At 40.5% G+C, this 24,195-nt stretch overlaps 1 long non-coding RNA gene across 1 annotated transcript; it reads left to right on the forward strand.

Annotated features, from left to right (window-relative positions):
- Window positions 1–3,231: 3,231 nt before the first annotated feature.
- Window positions 3,232–22,292, forward strand: LOC148151960 (uncharacterized). The gene is made up of 3 exons (XR_015759169.1): window positions 3,232–3,353; window positions 19,548–19,727; window positions 21,183–22,292. It is a non-coding gene; the product is annotated as an uncharacterized LOC148151960 (long non-coding RNA).
- The last annotated feature ends 1,903 nt before the right edge of the window (window positions 22,293–24,195 follow it).

Raw genomic sequence — 24,195 nt, forward strand, 5'->3', positions numbered from 1 at the left:
TCTCTCTCTATATATTTCTCTCCCTCTCTCTCACTGCTTGAAGTTTTGCTGGCTTTCTACAAGACTTTCCACGGATCCTACATTGGATCTTGTCCTACAACACTGAATTTACATCTGCAGTCTCTTTTTGGAGAAACTCTCTTTTTAAAAAACAACTTAGAATTAAAAATTCAGAAGCTGGATGGGGTGAAAAATGAGGACAATGGGAACATTATTGTTGTTTTGGGAGGGAGGAGAAGGGGTGAAGGCAGACATGGGTCAGATACAAGTAGGATGCTGTCAAAAAGTGTGGTGCTGGAAAAGCACAGCAGGTCAGGCAGCATCCGAGGAGTAGGAGCGTCGACGTTTTGGGCATAAGCCCGTCATCAGGAACAGTAGATGCTATCAACCAAAGTGGAGAAGAATCCTTGGTTGAGAGAAAGGAAGAAATTTTAGAAGCAACCCAATGGATGGTGGTATCCATGAAATAGATGCAACAAAAGAGCAACTATGAGAATGGAACATAAAGCAGAAATTGCTGGAAGATCTCAGCAGGTCCAGCAGCATCTATGGAGAGAAATCAGAGTTAATGTTTAAGGTCTAGGGACCCTTAAGAACTATGAAAATGGAATGGAACAAGAAGCAGGTTGTGAGGAAGTGTAGTCATGGTAACTGAGAGTCTGCATGTTTGTAATGGCAACTTGTGGAAAGCTTATCCGCAGAATTGGGATCAGAGAAAAAATGGAATGGCAGGAAAGAGTCAGAAATATATTGCACAAAGGTCTAGTCACCACACATGACATTGTGTACAGTTCTGGTTACCACGCTAACAGAAGAATATGGATGTTATGGAGAGGGTACAGAAAAGGTTTACTAGTTTGTTCACCAGGTATAGGAGATTTTAACAGTTAAGAAAGGTTGGATAGATCGAGGAAGTTGAGGAGCGATCTGAAAGAAGTTTATAAGATTGTGAATGGCATGGACAGAGTGGAAAGTATGAGGCTTTTTCCCAGGATGGAGGGGTCGATTATTCGGGGACAAAGGTTAGAGATGGGAGGGGGGAGGTTTAAAAGAGAGGTGTGAGGCAAGTTTTCACACAAAGGGTAGTGAGTGCTTGGAATGCGCTACCAAAGGAGATGGTGGAAACACACACAAGAGCAGCAGTCAAGAAGCATTTGGACGAATACATAATTAGGAAGGGAATTGAGAGACATGGATTCTGTAAGTGAAGACAGTTTTAGTATAGAGCGGCAAAATGTGTCAGCACAGGCTTGGAGTGCTGAAGGGCCTGTTCCTGTGTTCTTTTTTGCTCTTTGTTCTTAGATAGACCTGGTGAAAGTGAGAGAAGGATAGCAATTTGAACCCAAATTGATTAATTTTTAAAAATTCCGGACAAGAGTGGGGAGTAACACCTTGCATAAATACCTCAGAGACAGAGTTGTGGGAGGAGACCTGAATATACAGCAACAAGAAAGGTTTCACCAACAAAGAGAGAAGCATAATTGGGAAGCATGTGCATAACCATAACCACATGTCTAACTTGGAGAAAATGAAATTTGATCCTTTATCCCGACAAAAAAAGAACCCTTCACAACGGACAATTTTGCACATCACTGAATCAGAGAAGTGTTAGATGGCAGAAGGAGGATATTCAGCCTATCGTGCCTCCATTGGCTCATTAAATGAGCATCAATACTTAGTGCCAGTCTCCATTTTTCTTGTCCACATATTCGTTATTAAGTCTAAACCCTCCTCTTAAAAATAATAACAAAGCTATTTTGTCCTTACTTTTAATTCCATGGGCCTCTGTCTTTATACTTTGTCTTTCAGTTTAGGTCACAGCACTTTCTCTCTCCTGTGTCTTCTGAGAGGAACATTCACTCAAAATTACCCTTGTTAATTTTCCAGTATCTTTAATAATGGCCCCAACACTCTCCTCTGTCAATAGAATCCCAGAAACTCCTCCTACATGAAACAAGTGCTTCTCCTTATACTTGTATAAATCAGGGATAGTGAAAACTTATTTTCCATTACAAGATCAAACACATATTGTATTTTAATGCTGCTAGATAGACCTATGTTTCACTATTTTGACTCCTGTTCCCATTCTTAATCTGACATCTCCATGCTTGGTCTCCAGCAGTGCTCCAGTGAAGTTCAATACAAAGGCTCCTCCGCCCTTGAGCCCCGCCCCTCCAACCGCCACCAGGACAGAACCCCACTGGTCCTCACCTACCACCCCACCAATCTCCATGTACAGCGCATCATCCGCCGTCACTTCCGCCACCTCCAAACAGACCCCAGCACCAAGGATATATTTCCCTCCCCTCCCCTATCAGCTTTCCGTAGAGACCACTCCCTCCGCGACTCCCTTGTCAGATCCACACCCCCCACCGACCCAACCACCACTCCCGGCACCTTCCCTTGCAACCGCAGGAGGTGCAACACTTGCGCCCACACCTCCCCCCTCACTTCTCTCCAAGGCCCCAAGGGAAACTTCCATATCCGCCACAGATTCACCTGCACCTCCACCCACATCATCTACTGCATCCGCTGCAGCCGGTGTGGCCTCCTCTATATTGGGGAGACAGGCCGCCTACTTGCGGAGCGATTCAGGGAGCACCTCTGGGCCACCCGGACGAACCAACCCAACCAACCTGTGGCACAGCATTTCAACTCCCCCTCCCACTCCACCGAGGATATGCAGGTCATTGGACTCATCCACCGCCAAACCACAACAACCCGACGGTCGGAGGAGGAGCGTCTTATCTTCCGACTGGGAACCCTCCAACCGCAGGGGATGAACTTGGACTTCACCAGTTTCTTCATCCCCCCTCCCCCCACCTTGTCTCAGCCGGATCCTTCCAGCCCGGCACCGCCTTCCTGACCTGCAGTCTTCTTCTTGACCTCTCCGCCTCCACCCTACTCCGACCTATCACCCTCACCTTGACCTCTTTCCACCTATCACATTTCCAACTCCCCTCCTCCAAGTCCCTCCTCCCTACCTTTTATCTTCTCCTGCTGAACACTCTCTGCTCATTCCTGAAGAAGGGCCTGTGCCCGAAACGTCGAATCTCCTGTTCCCTGGATGCTGCCTGACCTGCTGTGCTGTTCCAGCAATAAAGTTTCAACCAAGTTCAATACAAACCCAAGCAACAATTACTGTCTTTTTTCCTAGTTGATATTTTACAGTCATCCAATCTAATAATACTTAGATTTCTAATCTCAGCTGTGTGCTCTGTTTTTTCCACAGCAGAACCTCAATATGATGCAACCCGGAGAACAACTGGGGAGGATTTGGAAGTCAGTGTGTTATGTCTCCAGCATATTGCCAAACCTTCTCAGTTAAACAGAAAGCTTTCTCAACCCCAAGGGTGTGTAAGAGATTTCAGATTATATCCTTTTAGATTATATCTTTGGTCACCCTTTTGGATGAGGAAGAGTTAGCTGGAATTCAATACAAGTAAATGTAAATTTATCCATTTTGGGCTGAGAAAGAATAAATCCAGGTACTTTCTAAATGCGATGAAGTTAAAAACTGTGGATGTCCAGAGAGACGTGGGGTGTTGGTGCAAAGATCTTTAAAATATCACAATAGGTGCAGAAAATAATCAGGAAGGCTAATGGAATGCTGGCCTTCATGTCTACAGGACTGGAGCACAAAGATGTTATACAACACCCTGGTTAGATGCCACTTGGAGTACTGTCAGCTGATCTAAGTACCATAGCTTAGTAAGGATATATTGGCCTTGGAGGGAGTACCATATAAGTTTACAGAAAATGATACCTGAACTTCAGTGGTTAAGTTATGAGAAAAGATTATACAAATAGGGCCAGTTTTCTTTGGAATGTAGAAGGTTAAGGGGTCTGATCAAAGTTTCGGAATGCCTAGAATGCCTCCATGGATACAGATATTCTGATTCTGCATTATGAGGTTTAGTTATGAGAAGAAATATGTGCAGAGTTAGCTACAAACAATGTTTTTCAGAGCAGAAGTTGACTGGCTTACAAAGAATAACAAGGAATTTGTTTGGGTTGAATTGTATACGCAGGCCATAGTGATATAGCAGCCAGCAACCTAAATAGGCTAGAACAAAGTTGACAGGAAAATGAGTTGTCAGTCATATTGCACCAAAGTTTGGTCAATCACTGGGCCCAGTAGGTTGGCCATGAAGATTTATTTTAAGCATTGACAGTACTTCACAATTGTAGATGTCTTGCTGGGGTTTCATGAAAGGCTGATCATTCTAGCTTCCCACCATGGAATTTAAATCCAATTAATTAAATCTATAATAAGAAAACCAGTCTCATTATAACCAGCATAACTCTTGTTGAGTATTGTAGCAATTCTGAAAATGTGTTGCTGGAAAAGCGCAGCAGGTCAGGCAGCATCCAAGGAGCAGGAGAATCAACGTTTCGGGCATGAGCTCCTCTTCAGGAATCTTGTAGCAATTCATCTGGTTCACTAAAGTCCTCTCGGGAAGGAAATCTGCCATCCTTACCAGCTCTGGCCAGCAACTGACTCCAGATCCACAGCAATGTATTTGACTCTCAACTGCCTTTCAAGGGCAATTAGGTGTGGGTAACAAACTCCGGTTCTGTCAGTGAAACACACATCCCATGAAAAAATAAAATGGCAAGATAGTCTAAGCAAGATACACCAGAGACATTTGGGGAATACCAAGTTCAGAATTTGGGCTTTGTCTTCTGTGTGCTGACCAAAGCTCTCAAAGTAAATTAAGTTCTCATAAATATCTGTATAACTTCTGCTGTTCGCAGCACTGAGCAGAATAAATCACTGATCTCCACTCATTTACCCACTGAACCATGGGAATGGGTGGAAACAGACATTTTTATATTTGTCTGATAGTTTTGGCTTATTGCTGTTGTCTATATTTCTTGGTGGGTTAAGGTGAAAAGGCGATATATCACCACAGAGAGAATTATTTGGACCTTGCATGAAATATTTAGTCCACATAGGATTCCTGATGTGGAAGGGTCAGACAGTGGACCGCAGTTTGCTTACTAGTCTTTCAGCCCATTTATAGCCAGTTCTGGATTTGAACATGTAATCAGCTCACTGTGATACCCGTGACTGATTGGGAAGTTGAGGGTTGGGTCCAGATTGTTAAAGCCCTTTTGAAGAAAAATGTTGACTTTTATACAGCCCTATTAAATTAACAGTTCAAACACTCCAGTGTCACGTTTTGTGATCAGGATTTCTAACAGGTAGACAACTGAAGACTCAACTCCCTACCATATCAAAGACGTTGATTTCACACTTTAGTTTTCAGGACGATAAAAGTATTTGTAAGAAGGAGCAGTCTCATTTGGAATAATAATTGCCACACGTGAATCAAAAAAAATGGGTTTGAATGAGAAAATGTATCTGGAATGGTGCAGCTGTTCACTATTCTTCATTTCTCTACAGAAATCCTGGTCACAAAATGCCACACTGGAATAGCTTGAACTGGTAATTTGACAAATCAAAGTTTGTAAAAAAGTCAACATTTTTCTTCAAAAGGGTTTTAACTGTCTTGACCCAACTCTCAACTTCCCATTCATTTGCAGGCATCACAGTGAGCTGGTTAATTGTTGAAATCCAGAACTGGCTACAAAGTGGCTGAAAGGCTATTTAGCAAACTGTGGTCCAACAGACCAGCTATGATCAAGTCTTATCTAAACAGCTATGGGAGTCTAGATAAGCAGGAGCCTAGTCTCGCTGCAGAACAGCTGTCAACCAATGATTCATTGTCATGAACCCAATGAGGAATGTCATAATGATGGTAATGTTCTGCAGATCATGTAAGGTCAAGGTCAGAAAGGTGGTCAAGATCAGAATCTTGTGTGCAGTTTTGGAATGCACTTTATAGAAGGTATGTGTTAACACGGAATTGGGTATAGAGGAGATTTACCAGGATGTTGCCTGGCCTGGAGAGTTTTAGATATGAAGAGAGTTTGGATAGTCATGGGTTCTGTTCCTTGGAACAGAGGAGACTGTGGAAAATATGTTTGAGATGTAGTTAATATGTAAATTGTAAGTATTTCTGTAGCCATGGTGACTTATTTTCAAAAAGACTTTGTGGCCTAGCTTCAGATTTAATGCGCTTTTGTGTAAATTAGTTGGGCTTTACAACTGATCCGGATAAATAAACTCCTGGCAGGAGAGATTTTCTTAAGATTAGGGGAAACAGCTTTAAGCCCTTCCCCAATATCTTAGCAAGAGAAATTTATTTTTAGTTTTACTTTGAAGTTTGGGCAGTTATGTGAAGCTCTTCAATGAATGCACATTTATAAGCCAATGGTCCTGAGAAGGGACAGAATTGTGAAACTTGAATATATGAGAGTATAGAGGTAATGGTTATACAAACCAGAAGAGTTGGGATAAAACTCTAAGTACGTTCCTAAAACCCAAGTATATTTAAACTCAAGTATATCATGTATACAGGTAGAAGCTTTCTGTGGTTTGAGTCTAAAAGTTAAAGTCACAAGTGAAATCAAACAATTGGGGTGTTATGAACTCTAGTGTGAGTACTGTACAAGTGGTTTTTTTGAGTACTGTACAAGGTGTATTTTTGCATATCTTACAGTATGTATTTATGGGTACTGTACCAGGTGTGAGCTTGAGGTCATATAAAAGGCTGTTGCTTTTTTAAATAATGTGTAAAGTATTGTTTTGTGATCAATGAAATTATACCTTTATTATACATAAAAATGTTTCTATTGTATTTTATCTTCATTTTGTTTGTTAACAAACTTTTGCTTTATTGTTAAAACAAAATCTGCTGCATTGTGTGCTCATGTTTCAGCAAGGCACCACTTTGTTCAAATCTAACTGAAACAAAATATCATCTCTCAAACTGGGTTTCAATCTGAGATCTGACTTTTCCAGTAATAACATCAGCTGGGATTAGAACTGGATGTTACATTACATGAATGCAATGATGAAAAAAATGCGATGGTGATGTGGCGGGGAGTGGTGTTTAAGATACTGGTTCTGAACGGGTTAATTTTGGATTCTGAATCCCTCTCCAATCTAATGATGTCACACAGGCATGGATTGGAAAAAATAAGGAGAATGGTACTAGTTCTTAATGGAGATGCATGTGTCATCTGTTTTTCCCATAGCCATAGCCACAATGTCCAACTAGCTGTTGTACTTATTTTAATCAATCTGTTCAGATATGCTATGACACATGTTCAGGACAAATAGTACATGAACTGGACTTTCTGGCCCAGAGTCAGGAACACTACCACAGTGCCACAAGAGCTGTCTTGATCCTTCAAACGTTTTTGCAGATGCTTTTATCAGGTGTTCCACTGACTATTGCATGTTCCCATTAGGTACTTGTATCAAACTATTTGGACAAGTTACAACACACCTCTAGAGCAGGTGAAACTTGAATCCTGGCCTTCTTGTCCTGAGGTAGGGACACTACCACTGTGTCACAAGACCATTCAACTAATTATTGTAACTTGGTATCATCTGATAAATGTCACCTTGTTAAGACAAGCGCTTCTTATTATTCAGTGTAACTAGTGGCATTGTAAACCAAATAGGCCCTTAACTCTAATGAAAGTAAGAAGAATTATGGTATCATCCTTTCATCCACAACTACTGCTCCTTGTTTCTCATCATTTCTTCCTGAATATATCATTCTCATTTAACCATTCATGCAACCACTTTTGCTGAACACAGTACTTCACATAGTGTCAAAGAGATGTACAGCACGGAAAAAGACCCTTGAGTCCAGCTTGTCCATGCCGACCAGATATCCCAACCCAATCTAATCCCACCTTGCCAGCAACCGGCCCATATCCCTCCAAACCCATCCTATTCATATACCCGTACAGATGCCTTTTAAATCTTGCACTGTACCATCCTCCACCACTTCCTCTGGCAGCTCATTCATACAGGTACCACCCTCTGTGTGAAAATGTTGCCCCTCAGGTCTCTTTTATATCTTTCTCCTCTCACCCTAAACCTATTCCCTCTAATTCTGGGTTACCCAATCCCATGGAAAAGGCTTTGGGTATTTATCTTATCCATGCCCCTCATGATTTGTAAACCTCAATAAGGTTACCCCTCAGCTTCCGACGCTCCAGGGAAATCAATTCTAGCCTATTCAACCTCTCCCTATAGCTCAAATCTTCCAGCCCTGGCAACATCCTTGTAAATCTTTTCTGAACCTTTTCAAGTTTCACAACATCCTTCCAATAGGAAGGAGATCAAAATTGCACGCAATATTCCAACAGTGGCTGAACCAAAGTCCTAAACAGCCGCAGCATGACTTCCCAACCTCTGTACTCAATACTCTGAACAATAAAGGAAAGCATACCAAACACATTTTTCACTATCCTATCTACCTGTGACTCCACTTTCAAGGAGCTATGAACTTCCACTCCAAGGTCTCTTTGTTCAGCAACACTCTCCAGGACCTTCCCATTAAGTATATAAGTCCTGCTAAGATTTGCTTTCCAAAAATACAGCACCTCGCATTTATCTAAATTAAACTCCATCTGCCAGTTCTCAGCCTATTGGCCCATCTGATCAAGATCCCATTGTAATTTGTGGTAAGCTTCTTCGCTGTCCATTATACCTCTAATTTTTGTGTCATCTGCAAACTTACTAACTATAACTCTTATGCTCACACCCAATCATTTATATAAACAACAAAAAGTAGTGGACCCAGCACTGATCCTTGTGCACTCCACTTGTCACAGGCCTCCAGTCTGAAAAATAGTCCTCCATCACCACCCTTTTCTTCTACCTTTGAGCCAGTTCTGTGTCCAAATGGCTAGTTCTCCCTGTATTCCATGAGATGTACCCTTACTAACCGGTCTCCCATGGGGAACCTTGTCAAACGCCTTACTGAAGTCCATATAGATTACGTTCACCACTCTGCCTCATCAATCCTCTTTGTTATTTCTTCAAAAAACTCAATCAAGTTTGTGAGACATGATTTCCCATGCACAAAGCCATATTGACTATCCCAAATCAGTCCTTGCCTTTCCAAATACATGTACATACTGTCCCTCAGGATTCCCTCCAACAAGTTGCCCACCACCGACATCAGGCTCACCGATCTATAGTTCCTTGGCTTGTCCTTACCACCCTTCTTAAACAGTGGCACCACGTTAGCCAACCTCCAGTCTTCCGGCACCTCACCTGTGACTATCGATGATACAAATATCTCAGCAAGTGGCCCAGAAATCACTTTCCTAGCTTCCCATAGAGTTCTAGGGTACACCTGATCAGGTTAACATAGACATAGAAGAATACAGCGCAGTACAGGCCCTTCGGCCCTCGATGTTGCGCCGATCCAAGCCCACCTAACCTACACTAGCCCACTATCCTCCATATGCCTATCCAATGCCTGCTTAAATGCCCATAATGAGGGAGAGTCCACCACTGCTACTGGCAGGGCATTCCACAAACTCACGACTCGCTGAGTAAAGAACCTACCCCCCCTTAATTTAAAGCTATGGGGATTTATCCACTTTTACGTGTTTCAAGACATCCAGCACTTCCTCCTCTGTCATATAGACATTTTTCAAGACGTCACCACCTATTTGCCTACATTCTATATCTTCCATGTCCTTTTCTACAGTAAACACTGATGCAAAATATTCATTTATTATCCCCCCCCATCTCCAACAGCCTTGCTAATCTTTGATAGGCCCTATTCTCTCCCTAGTTATCCTTTTCTCTTTAATGTATTTGTAAAAGTCCTTTGGATTCTCCTTAACTCTATTTGCCAAAGCTATCTCATGTCCCCATTTTGCCCTCCTGATTTCCCGCTTAAGTATACTCCTACTTCCTTTATACTCTTCTAAGGATTCACTCGATCTATCCTGTCTATACGTTACATATGCCTCCTTCTTTTTCTTAACCAAACCCTCAATTTCTTTCATCATCCAGCATTCCCTATACTTACCAGCCTTCCATTTCACCCTGACAGGAATATACTGTCTCTGGACTCTTGTTATCTCATTTCTGAAGGCTTCCCATTTTCCAGCCGTCCCTTTACCTGTGACTATCTGCCCCCAATCAGCTTTTGAATGTTCTTGCTTAATAGTCAAAATGAGCCTTCCTTCAATTTAGAACTTCAGCTTTTAGATCTGGTCTATCCTTTTCCATCACTATTTTAAATCTAATAGAATTATGGTCACTGGCCCCAAAATGCTCCCCCACCGACACCTCAGTCACCTGCCCTGCCTATTTCCCTCGAGTTGGTCAAGTTTTGCATCTTCTCTAGTACGTACATTCACATATTGAATCAGAAAATTTTCTTGTACACACTTAACAAATCCCTCTCCATTTAAACCCTGAACACGATGGCAGTCCCAGTCTATGTTAGGAAAGCTAAATCCCCTACCATAACCACCATATTATTCTTACAGATAACTGAGATCTCCTTACAAATTTGTTTCTCAACTTCCCTCTGACTATTAGGGGTCTATAATACAATCCCAATAAGGTGATTATCCCTTTCTTATTTCTCAGTTCAACCCAAATAACTTCCCTGGATGTATTTCCGGGAATATCCTCCTCAGTACAGCTGTAATGCTATCCCTTATCAAAAACACCTTCTCTCTTGCCTCCCTTTCTGTCTTTCCTGCAGCATTTGTATTCTGGAACATTAAGCTGCCAGTCCTGTCCATCCCTGAGTCATGTTTCTTTAATTGCTATGATATCCCAATCCCATGTTTCTAACCATGCCCTGAGTTCATCTGCCTTCCCTGTTAGGTCTCTTGCATTGAAATAAATACAGTTTAATTTATCAGTCCTACCTTGTTCACTGCTTTGTCCCTGCCTGCCCTGACTGTTTGACTCGCATTTTTTTAATCAACTGTACCAGTATCAGACTAGTATCTTTCGTCACTATCTTCCTCGGTCCCACTCCCTCCCACCTTAATAGTTTAAGTTCTCCTGAGTAGCTCTAGCTAATCTTCCTGACAGTATATTAGTCGCCTTCCAATTCAGGTGCAATCCGTCCTTCTTGTGCAGGTCATTTCTACCCCAGAAGAGATTCCAATGATCCAAAAATGTGAATCCTTCTTCCATACACCAGCTCCTCAGCCATGCATTCATCTGCTCTATCCTCCTATTCGTACCCTCACTAGCTCACAGCATCGGGCGTAATCTAGATATTACTACTCTCGAGGATCTTTCTAAATTCCTGCCTAACTCTCTCAATTCTCCCTTCAGAACCAGATTATGAAACTGAATTCAATTAATCTTGTTTCTTTGGGGATGATTTGGAGGTGCTGGTGTTGGACTGGTGTGGACAAAGTTAAAAATCACACAACACCAGGTTATGGTCCAACAGGTTTATTTGGAAGCACTAGCTTTTGAGGCGCTGCTCCTTCATCAGGTGGTTGATAAAGAGGCAGCGCCTCAAAAGTTAGTGCTTCCAAATAAACCTGTTGGACCATAACCTGGTGTTGTGTGATTTTTACTTTGGGGATGACATTAAAATAAGGCATGACAAAAGTTCTCAGCTTGTTACAAAAATTAAATTGGTTGCTCACGCCCTTAAATGTCGTTCTCACTTGCCTTTGCTAATATGTAAATCCAACCTTACATTATAGTGTTGATGTTAATATTACTCTGAACTGACTTAACATGTCACTCAGTTTTAAATACATGATGATTCCACTGTGTAATCTGCAAGTATATTGGGGGTGGGTGTTAATGTTACCTTGCCAGCATTCCAAGCGTCAATAAGAGAAAAACTGGTGAAGATTTGTCTATGGATTTTCAACTATGATTTCTATGGATCTCTGGTTTTATGTAGAGCTTATTTTTCTCAAGCCACACTTAGCAGCACAAGATGTTCAGATGTGTAGATATGACAGGTGAGACTTATTGCAAGATCAGCCTATCTTTTGCAGCAGGTAGAAAACATCTATGGACAATTTGTACCAGATGTCTGTGCAGGTGATGGAGAGCACTTATGCTTATTTGAACTATTGTCAGAATAATGGAGTCAGTGACACCTTCGGATTAACCTCATTATCACCATCATCTTTTGGCCTCACTTTTGTACTTGCCTTATACTGATTCCTCTAGGAGAAAGTGAGGACTGCAGATGCTGGAGATCAGAGCTGAAAAATGTGTTGTTGGAAAAGTGCAGCAGGTCAGGCAGCATCCAAGGAACAGGAGAATCGACGTTTCGGGCATAACCCCTTCTTCAGGAATGAGGAAGGTGTGCCAAGCAGGCTAACATAAAAGGCAGGGAGGAGGGATTTGGGGGAGGGGCGTTTGGAATGCGATAGGTGGAAGGAAGTTAAGGTGAGGGTGATAGGCCGGAGAGGGGGTGGGGGCGGAGAGGTCAGGAAGAAGATTGCAGGTCAAGAAGGTGGTGCTGAGTCCGAGGGTTGGGACTGAGATAAGGGGGGGAGGGTAAATGAGGAAGCTGGAGAAATCTGCATTCATCCCTTGTGGTTGGAGGGTTCCTAGGCAGGAGATGAGGCGCTCTTCCTCCAGAACAATTATTTTATACATCATAGGTGTATTCCTCTGAAAGAAAATGCCTAATTATATTTCCTTTCTATTAAGATTACAGCAAGAATTTAAACCCCTAAAAATGAATGGACTTGGTTTTGTTGAGAAAATTTAAAATCTGAAACTGGAATTCAATTTGTTTAAAACCTGTCCATGTCCAAGTTTTACCGAAGACAGGATGATAGTCAAGTTACCCATCTACCCACAGGAGACAGATCAGTTGTCAAAACCATTTAAGGAGGTTACATGTTACAATTTTACAACTATTTTAACTACAATTGGCTGCCTTTCCTTGGCCTTTCTTTGGAAATCCAATAGTTAAAACAAGCAAAAAGAGCTTAATCCGTTGGGTAAATGTTTTTACAGCACTTCTTGTCAACCAAGGGTAGCGAGATTAATTCCTCCAGGCCCTACAACTTAACTGTCAATGATCTTTGGCCGATGCAATCTGTCTGCTGCCTCTCAGTCCCCTTCACAAGTAAAACCCCCAATTGTCTTGCTTCAACTAACTTCCATCTCCCACCCCGCCATGATCAGATGCAGTTCACCACACTCTGCTCCCTCGACATCCTCCACTCCATCCACCACCATCTATTCTCCCCGACCATGTTGTTCCTCCTGCATCCCCAGTGAGGCTATACCTTGACCACTATCTCTCCTGCACAACTACAAGCTTCCCATTCCTTCCACTGGAATCCAACAGAGGTCTTTCCCAGTCTGCTGCTGCTCCACTATGGCCTTCTTCCATAGATTGCTGAATTGTCGGTTAGCCTGTCAATCAGACTTACAGCCTGGCAGGAGCCCAGGGGAAAGATTTAAAGACATAAGATCCACAGTCCCTACCTCCCCGCCTCCCTCCCTGCCACTCCCAACCCCCACACATCCCCCACCCCTCCACCTTCCAGCATCACCTTTCCCAAACATGCCCTCAGAAAATACCAGGATCTTGGAGTCCACAATGATGAACTGTGATGTTATCAACTACAGGCCCAGTATGTCACCCTTCACAAAGATTTATCCACCAGGAGCATAACTTGCCTTAAAATAATCCTGGCATTATCAAGTGGAATAGAATAAATTCTCCCTGGCAGCTGCCACAGCAATTGGCATCCACCCATACATTGTCATCTCATGGCAACTATAACATGAGCATTTCCAAAGAAGTTTATGTTGGGTTATATTGGCAAGGTCCTGTATGTTTGGGAAAAAGCTTGAAAAATGTGAACAGACTTCTCTTGTTATGGTTGTTATGCTTACCAAAAGTGATACAATTTCTCATCATGACAAAGAATATATCACTGACCTAATATCTGCTGTCATGTAGAATTGGCTGACAGATGCTGCCATGGAATCTTAAAAGGGGCCCGTTTCATAGATGTTCAAGTTGATAGTGGCTTTTACCATCATACTTAGAGTTCTCAGAGCTATTCCACAAAAAAGCAAATAGTACCTTGGCCTAACCCAGTCAAACTATCCTTACTTATATCAGTTTACTATAAAAGATCATAGAATATTAAGAGTGGACTGCATTATTTTTCTAACCAAGGTACTGGCAAAACCTTCATGTAAGAAACAAAGTACAAATGTTTTTCAAGTATACGCAGTGAACAATTATACATATTCATGAACAATTTCACTTTCAACACCTTCATTTGTAAAAAAAAATTGTGATGCAAATTAAGCTGTATACAATTTTTACAGTTCTCTTATACCCCAGGCCTGTAGTACAAGCTATTAAAAGTTAAAGGATGGCAGCTTCTGCCTAAATCCCAAAAATTAATTTCAAGCTTGTGTAGTAAAGTCACTAATCAGGCAAATAAAATAATTCTGCCTGAGCACAGAACTAGTTTCCAGATGGGTTAATTTCAATTTATACAATTGACCTGGAGCAGTCAAACAATGATGGAAAAGCAAGCATTGTCCCTTAAATTGAAGGATTATCTCTCTTTGGTGCAGAGATTCAAAATAGTGTTATACTCAGATAATATATAAATGCAGTCCAGAGCATAGGCTCAGTCTAAGTGTACTCTGAGTACAAAGTCTTGCTAAAGTTCATATGGAGGTTAAACTCAGGAGAAACATCAATCTGGTCAACCTCTGTCTGACCTGTCTCTCCTTCCAGACACTTTCTGCATTGCTTTGTATTTGTGTGAGAGCATGCAATAATTAATTTGTGTTAAATAGCAAATTAAAAAGTCATATAAAGAACTGGGTGTGAGGTCAGATTGTAAATCGAAGGAATAGCATTTCTCAGCAGGCTTTCCATGACACCACCAAGTTTGCAATGATAGGCTGTCACTGAAAAAAAAGACAGGAAATACAAAACAGCCAAATTGGAATCAGTAAAGGAGTGAGATACGGTAATGGGGAGAAATCAGGAGAGAAACAGAAGCAAAATGACAGCGAAACACAGGAAAGTAAGAAGGCAACATAAGAATAATATCAGTACACACCAAAGATGGTAGGTTAAAGGTTGCCTATGCTTTCCCATTCAGAAACAGCCAAAGAATTGTAATCAATGTTGCTAAGATTTTAACCACTTACTAAAAAAGAGGCATATATTTTGTTTTAAAGTATTTGGAAGCATTGTATAATTGTGGTAAAGTTTTAGATGCATTCCAATTCCACCTGCTCTAATACTAATGTTCTTGCTCGCCACACAAGCAGTAGGAACATTCCAAACTATTACATACTTCAAATTCGAACCATAGCATTGTTTAACAAGCAGCTTCTATTAGATTTTAGGAAGCATCCTTTTGAACTGTGATATATTAAAAATGATTTTAAGTGTTATTCAGGTCAGTTCTGATATGTGAAGTAATCTACAGATTTCGTAGCCCAGAACTACCTGTCACAATGATCAAGTGTTCAATGAGTAAGCCATCACCACACTGCAAGTAATGGTGGGCCGCTGATGGATATAGTCAAGAAAATGGCTCAGGATGGCATCTGCATAAAAAGGAACCAATGATAAACAGGAATCCGTGTTGAAGGACAGGTGATATTATATTCAACAAAAGACAGAGTGGTGCTTCCAATTCACCATCCAGCAAAAACATCATATGAATAAGTTAAGCAGCACCAAAAGTCTTGGTGTGAATATATAAACATGGAACGGGAATGAAAGTAAAGAAAACCTGGAGCAAGAAATAGAATAGGAGAAATGAAACATCCTTGTGTTATATTAGATTCTCTCTACAGTATGGAAACAGGCCCTTCGGCTCATCAAGTCCACACCGATCCTCCCAAGAGTAACCCACCCACACCCATTCTCCTACATTTACCCCTGACTAATGCACCTAACACTGTGGGCAGGTTAGCATGGCCAATGCACCTGATCTGCACATCTTTGGATTGGGGAGGAAAACGGAGGAAATCCACACAAACGCAGGAAGAATATGCAAACTCCACACAGGCAGTCGCCCGAGGAGGAATCAAACCCAGGTCCCTGGCGCTGTAAGGCAGCAGTGCTAACCACTGACCCACCATGCCATCACTGACTAAGATAAATAGAAAAGGCCTTTTCGCTGGGGTGTGGGGGCCCCAGCACTAGTGGGCATAAGTTTAGAGTGAGAGGGGAAAGATATAAAAGGGACCTAAGGGGCAATTTTTTCACGCAGAGGGTGGTACGTGTTTGGAATGAGCTGCCAGAAGAAGTGGTGGAGGCTCACATAATTGCAACATTTAAAAGGGATCTGGATGGGCATTTGAATAGGTAGGGTTTAGAGGGATATGGACCAAGTGCTGGCAAATGGGACTCAATTAGTTCAGGATATCCGGTCGTTATGGATGAGTTGGACTGAGGGGTCTGGTTCCGTGCTACACATCTCTATGATTCTATGTGAACTACAATCTTCAGCAAAAGTGATTACATGAATGATTAAATGAGAATGACAAATTCAGGAGGAAATGATGAGAATCAAGGAGCAGTAGTTATGGGTAAAAGGATGGTACCATAATTCTTCTTACTTTCATTAGAGTTAGGGGCCTATTTGGTTTGCAATCGCACTAGTTACACTGAATAAGAAGTGCTTGTCTTAACAAGATGTTATTTATCAGATGATACCAAGTTACAATAATTAGTTGAATAGTCTTGTGGCACAGTGGTAGTGTGCCTACCTCAGGATTCAAGTCTCACCTGCTCTAGACGTGTGTTGTAACTTGCCCCAATAGTTCCCAAGCACCCACATGGGAACATGCAGTAGTCAGTGGAGCACCTGATAAAAGCATCTGCAAAAACGTTTGAAGGATCAAGACAGCTCTTGTGGCACAGTGGTAGTGTTCCTGCCTCTGGCCCAGAAAGTCCAGTTCATGTACTATTTGTCCTAAACATGTGTCATAACATATCTGAACAGATTGATTAAAATAGCTACAACAGCCAGTTGGACATTGTGGCGAGGGTTATGGGAAACACAGATGACACATGCATCTCTGTTAAGAACTCGTGCCATTCTCCCTATTTTTTTCCAATCCAAGTCTGCGACATCATTAGATTGGAGAGAGATTCAGAATCCAAAATTAACCCGTTCAGAACCAGTATGTTAAACACCACTCCCCGCCACATCTCCATCGTATTTGTTTCATCATTGCATTCATGTAATGTAACATCCAGTTCTAATCCCAGCTGATGTTATTACTGGAAAAGTCAGATCTCAGACTGAAACCCAGTTTGAGAGATGATATTTTGTTTCGGTTGGATTTGAACAAAGTGGTGCCTTGCTGAAACATGAGCACACAATGCAGCAGATTTTGTTTTAACAATAAAGCAAAAGTTTGTTAACAAACAAAATGAAGATAAAATACAATAGAAACATTTTTATAGTAAAGGTATAATTCCATTGATCACAAAACAATCCTTTACACATTATAAAAAAAAACAGCCGTTTATTCTACCCCAAGTTCACTCCAGGTACAGTACCCAGAAATACATATTGTTATGTATGCAAAAATACACCTTGTACAGTATTCAAAGAAACCACTTGTACAGTACTCAGACCAGAGTTTATAACACCCCAATTGTTTGATTTCACTTGTGACTTTAACTTTTAGATTCAAACTACAGAAAGCTTCTACCTGTATACATGATATACCTGAGTTTAAATATACTTGGGGAAGGGCTTAAAGCTGTTTCCCCTAATCTTAAGAAAATCTCTCCTGCCAGGAGCTTATTTATCCGGATCAGTTGTAAAGCCCAACGAATTTACACAAAAGTGCATTAAATCTGAAGCTAGGCCACAAAACCTTTTTTGAAAATAAATCACCATGGCTACAGAAATACTTACAATTTACATATTAACTGCATCTCAAACATATTTTCCTCCAGCCTCCCCTGTTCCAAGGAACAAAACCTACATTTACCCAAACTCTCTTCATATCTAAAACTCTCCAGGCCAGGCAACATCCTGGTAAATCTCCCCAGTACCCAATTCCGTGTTATCACATACCTTCTATAAATGGATTCCAAAACTGCACACAAGATTCTGATCTTGACCACCTTTCTGACCTTGACCTTAATTAGTCTGCAGAACATTACCATCATTATGAATTCCTCATTGGGTTCATGACAATGAATCATTGGTTGACAGCTGTTCTGCAGCGAGACAAGGCTCCAACGTATCTAGCTGGTCTGTTGGACCACAGTTTGCTAACTAGGCTTTCAGCCACTATGTAGCCAGTTCTGGACTTGAACATGTAATCAGCTCAATGTGATGCTCGCAGATGAATGGAAAGTTGAGAGTTGGGTCAAGACAGTTAAAGCCCTTTTGAAGAAAAATGTTGACTTTGATACAAACTTGGATTTGTGGGTAAAGGAGTGGAGATCAGTGATTTATCCTGCTCAACGCTGTGAACAGCAGATGTTATAAAGATATTTATGAGAAATTAATTTTCTTTGAGAGCCTTGGTCAGCACATAGAAGACAAAGCCCAAGTTTCTCAGGTGCATCTTTCTTAGACTATCTTGCCATTTTATTTTTTCATGGGATGTGTGTTTCACTGACAGAACCGGAGTTTGTTACCCACACCTAATTGCCCTTGAGAAAGCAGTTGAGAGTCAAATACATTGCTGTGAATCTGGAGTCAGTTGCTGGCCATATCTGGTAGGGATGGCAGATTTCCTTCCCGAGAGGACTTTAGTGAACCAGATGAATTTCTACAATACTCAACAAGAGTTATGCTGGTTATAATGAGACTGGTTTTCTTATTATAGATTTAATTAATTCGATTTAAATTCCGTGGTGGGAAGCTAGAATGACCAGCCTTTCATGAAACCCCAGCAAGACATCTACAATTGTGAAGTACTGTCAATGCTTAAAATAAATCATCATGGCCAACCTACTGGGCCCAGTGGTTTGACCAAACTTTGGTGCAGTACGGATGAATGAGAACACATTGATCTTGTCAAATTTGTTCAAGCCTATTTAGGTTGCTGGCTACTATATCACTATGGCCTGCGTATACAATTCAATCCAAACAAATCCCATGTTATTCTTTGTAAGCCAGTCAACTGTTGCTCTGAAAAGCACAGCTGGCTAGGTTTCTGGACATGTTCTGCTTTTTTGGGTTTGTTGCTGAGAAATTGGTGGACTGTGTTCATTGGATACCCACTCTTTTTGAATACATGGTATAGGTGATTTTCCTCTGCTCTGCATAGTTCCTCTGTGCTGCAGTATGTGTTGCCTCATTGAAATAATGTTCTGACGCAGCTTCGTTTGTGGGTGTTGGGATGATTGCTTCTGAAGTTCAATATTTGGTCAGTATGTGTTGGTTACACATACAGTCTACAGAAAAACAACGCATACTGATTTGCCTGAGGCCTACTGAAGATATTACATAGTAAGGTAATGAAACGTTTGGAAACAAACCTTGCAGCTCAGTGAGCAAACCTACATCCAAAGGCTCAACCTGAGCTACAAATCTTCTCAAAACCCGCTCCTATAACTGTTGCTGAACCATCTGCAAATATGATAGTTGTAAATGATGGATTGTAATGGGTCATCAAATCTTTTGGATATAATCCTGCTGATGTGAATCATGGATGATCCTTGTGTCTTTTTCAGGTGTTGCCTCAAGATTTCAGTCATAGTTGCCAAGAGAGGCAAAATTTCACCAATGTGGTTGCCATGCCTAGATATCTTTGCAGATTGAACTTATTTTAGAGTGGAGAACTCATTAACAGCCTTCATTTTCCCATGATTCTGGCATGATTCCATCCTTGTCAACAATTTGTCCTAAGAAAGGTACACATTTCTTTGGAATATTTACAGTTGTTAAGGTTAAGGACACTGGTCTATAAGCATTTTTATACTGCATGGATGTTTTCGTCATGCTTCTTAACAATTGCCATGTTTCAATATGTCATCATCACGTGGTATATGGCACAGTCTAATTATTGTAATGTTTAGAGTCCATTAAAAAAGCTCTCATGCTGAACAATCCCACATGGCAATCTGTTGAATCAAAATGGACTTATAAATGCCGTGAGCAGTGTTGATTACTTATTGAATAGCAACTGCCAGAGCCCACCATTTTGGTATCAAGTTTAAAGAGAACTTGACACATCCCTGCCAAGCTGTTTCCTGTACAGATATGAGAATTGAATCTACTGAACAAGTGGAAACTTTTCCACGTATGTCCTGTACACAAATTAAAAAAAATTACAGCTGGAACCTGACCAATTATTACTTCAACAATCTCAATCACCGGTAAAGTTACTAACAGTGGATGGGGTTACTAACAGTGCGATCAAGCAGCACTTAGTTAGCAATAACCTGCTCACTGATGCTCAGTTTGCGTTCCTCTAAACCACTCAGTTCCTGACTTCATTGATTCAAACATGGGCAAAAGAGCAGAATTCTCGAGGTGAGGTAAGAGTGATTGTCCCTAACATCAAGGTCATATTTAACAGAGCGTGATATCAAGGAACTTGCCAAAAACTGAAGTCAATGGAAACTGGTGGAGAACTGTCCACTGGTTGGTGATACCTGGCACAAAAAATGATATTTCTGATTATTTTTCTTTTATTTTAACCTGAAGGTCACCATACCTCAGGCAAAGTTGCGAAGGAAAACTGAACCCATGCTGTTCACAGCACTAATCAGCTGTCCAGCCAACTGAGCTTATCACCTCAATTCAAATATATATGCCCCCAAGTAAACATCAAAACAAGGTGCATGATGACATGCATAAGTTCAGGGTGTCTCTGATCATGCATGACGGTGCAGTACGTGGTAAGGTTTAAAAAGATCCTGCTGTCAATAGACAGACCAAGAGACCAGAGCCCAGTTAATCAGTGTGACGTGAACTGGCATCTCAAAGTTGATTGACTGTCAAATCTTTGCCTCAGTATCAATTCTTTTCAACTTGCTTTGTTAAACTTAATGATTTATGGAAACATATGAAAAATATATTTTTAACTGAAATGGGTCTTTTGACTAATCAAGATGAGTAAAATCTAGTTTGGCTCTCTTTTAGAACCCTGACTATAATTGTACAGGTCCTACAATCAAAGTTAAGGTGCATACTAAAACCTTAAACAAGAGACAGTAAAAGGGTCAGAAAATAATTTGTACTGAGATTGCAATATTGTGCAGGTCTCAGAATTTACTTAAAGTGGAAAAGAACAAATGTTGTACAGGGGAAGGTGCATTGTGTTTTCAACCATTGAAGGCAGGAAATTCTCTATTTTTCCTCAGGGACAAAGTGGAAAAACTCCATTTTGCCTGCAGAATGCAATGTAAAGGACAAGAAATCATCATTTTAATTATTGGGAAAAGTGGGAGTAAAACCCATCAAGCCAAAGAAGATATTATAAATTGAAAGGATATAGAAACAGGTTGAAAACTGCTCTTCACTCCAAAGCAGCATTTAACATAATTTAAAATATATTGAATAACTTTTGTACAGGTTTGCTGTAATACAGTATTTTAAACAGTGTGCACAAACTTTAAGCAACATATTTAAAATTGTATTGATGAATACGAGGATACAGGCTTAAAGAACAACAGATTTCAAACTGATTTACAGTAAGTGGTATTACTAACCATATTATACTGCAATAGAGTGATAACTAGCACTTCCAAACAAATTCAAGGCAAGTCAATTCATTGGCCAACTTGGAGAAGATAGTTATTTAAATACAGTTTGCTTTAGAATTATACAGAAAATCAGAAGTTGGACAAGAATCATGAATGTAGCCCAGTCCATCATGCAAACCTGCCTTCCATTCATTGACTCCATCTACACTTCCTGCTGCCTCAGGAAGGCAACCAACATAATCAAAGATCCCTCCCGTCCTGGTTATACTCTCTTCCACTCTCTTCCATCAGGCAGAAGGTATAATATACATATGAACAGATTCAGTAACAGCTTCTTCCTCACTCTTATCAGACTTTTGAACTGTCCATTCAAATGTTAACGTTGATCTGTCTCTCTGCACCTTCTCTGCAACTGTCACACTTTGTTCTGCACTCTGTTCTGCTACTTGATGCACTTTGTATGGTATGAACTGTCTGTAGAGCTCACAATACAACACTTTTCATTTTATGTCAATACATGTGACAGTAATAAATCAATTCAAATCAAATTAAATTTATGATTTCAGTGATAGTACTACTGGACTAATCAGGTCCTAGAATGAAACCTGATTTGATAGAACTTAAGTTTTATTTTTATTTTTTTTACTGTGGAGATGAGTCACTGAACATGTTCATAAAGATTTACCAATGTACATTTAATAAAATAAATTAAAAGATTTTTACTCAAAAGAAGAAAAAAAACATGTTCATCGTCACATTATTCAAGAACTATTAGACTACACTCCTTACAAACATCAGAAAGAAATATTTATCTCTTTTCGCAATGTTAAACTGTTGACTATAACATCAGTTAGACTTGCACATGTCAAAGCACTTGTAGTAAGCACAGAAGAAGAATCATAAGATGGATTAGGAACTACAGGTATGAACTTCAGAATAAAAGTGAGTTTTGGCAAAACATTGAGAAATATTTATATATTCACTAAAGGAAGAGAACCAGAACAAGTGTAAGCATCCCAGTATTTAGGAAGCATAAGATCAGCAGATGGAAGATGCAAAGAAACAAAAACAAAGATAACAATGGAGAATTTGTATTTTGTGAATAAATGACTCAAAATTGACTTATAAAGAGTTTAATGTTGAGTGTTTTTTGTGAGACTTGAATATTACAGACAGGAAACCAACTTGGTTTGAAATGCAAGTTTAAAGGAAAATGAAAGATCTTGTGGACAGAAAAGTAATGGTGTCAAATGATGAAGTACTATGGAGAGTGAACAAAGAAATTTGCTGAAGGTTATTACATCCATACACACATGCAAAATCACAGGAGCATAGACCATTCGACTCCTTGAGCCTGCTGTTGCATTTATCATGTTCACAGCTGATCAATTTATGTTTCAAATTCTACATTCTCATCTGCTCCAATAATTTTTAATTCCCATGCCTAACTGACAGAGAGGATGGGACTTTATGGATCTCTGAAGACCAGGAGTGTGATGTTAATAGTGACTTTTAAGTGGGATACACAATTTTAATATCCTGAAGATGAGTTGAGTGGAAAGTTAAAGTCAACAGCTGTGAAACTGTCAATAGATTTACATCCCATGAATAATCATTAACATAAATTAGCTCACAATCAAGTGTTACCTTCAAGAAATAAATCTTCTCAACCCCAGTTCATAATCATTTAAAGGTAGCATGTACTTGTCAGTTTTGTGCAGTTGGGTAGATCAAAGGTTCCTGATGAAGGGCTTTAGCACAAAACATTGATTTTCCTGCTCCTTGGATGCTGCCTGACCTGCTGTGCTTTTCCAGCACTACTCTAATCTAGACAAAGGCTGTCCTTGTTTAACTCTATGGCACAGGGATGAGGAGATTGAGAATGAACTCTTGCATGAGGATTTGGGACTGATAAGGGTGAATAAATGGTGAGAGGGGATTGTGTGGATTGGTGGCAGAGAGGATTGAAAGACAGACCCAGGAGGGACAAAAGGTAGGGTCAATGGCATGGAGCATGCTAATCATGAGGCATGTCAATTCATTTAGCTCTCTGGCTGAGCTATTCTCAACAAATAATTATGATGCACACATTAATAACTTGAAATATTTACAAGTGAAATTTATTTTTGAAAAGCACTGGTGACTTCCAATGACCTTTCTATGCTCAAGTCTTATGTTAACAGCAATGTAGTAGGGCAGGAATGTTGTGGCATGATGCACAGCCTCCCTGTTTGACCAGAACTCTCTTGGAGGCTGCTGTTGATCCAGCAATGTCATTGACAATGTGTTTAATCAATGAAAATCTTCCTAACCACTAAATTGAATTTGTTTTGCATGCATGCAATTGGTACGTGGAATTTTAATAATAATTTTGTGGGCAAAGACAGTAAGCAGAAGTGTTTAAGTGGCTCAGAATTCTAGCTATGACATGAAGAATGGCATTCTGTTGACAATATCCAGCTCAGCACCTTGTGGGATATCTTAAGAGAAATAGGGCTTACAAGAAGTGTCAGGGATGGAGGATCTCAAGGAAGACAAGGGAGAGTTAAAAAGAACAAGAGGTAAGCCATCAGTACTGGATGCCTTGAAACCCGAAGCCAACTTCATAAATTAAAACTCTAGTGCTGGGTAGGGAAACATGGACTATTAACTAGGAGTCAAGGACCTATCT

This window comes from Chiloscyllium plagiosum, unplaced genomic scaffold (genome assembly GCF_037043375.1).
Source record: "Chiloscyllium plagiosum isolate Xiang-an unplaced genomic scaffold, Cpla_swu_hap1 HiC_scaffold_2, whole genome shotgun sequence".
Classification (NCBI taxonomy): Eukaryota; Metazoa; Chordata; class Chondrichthyes; order Orectolobiformes; family Hemiscylliidae; genus Chiloscyllium; species Chiloscyllium plagiosum.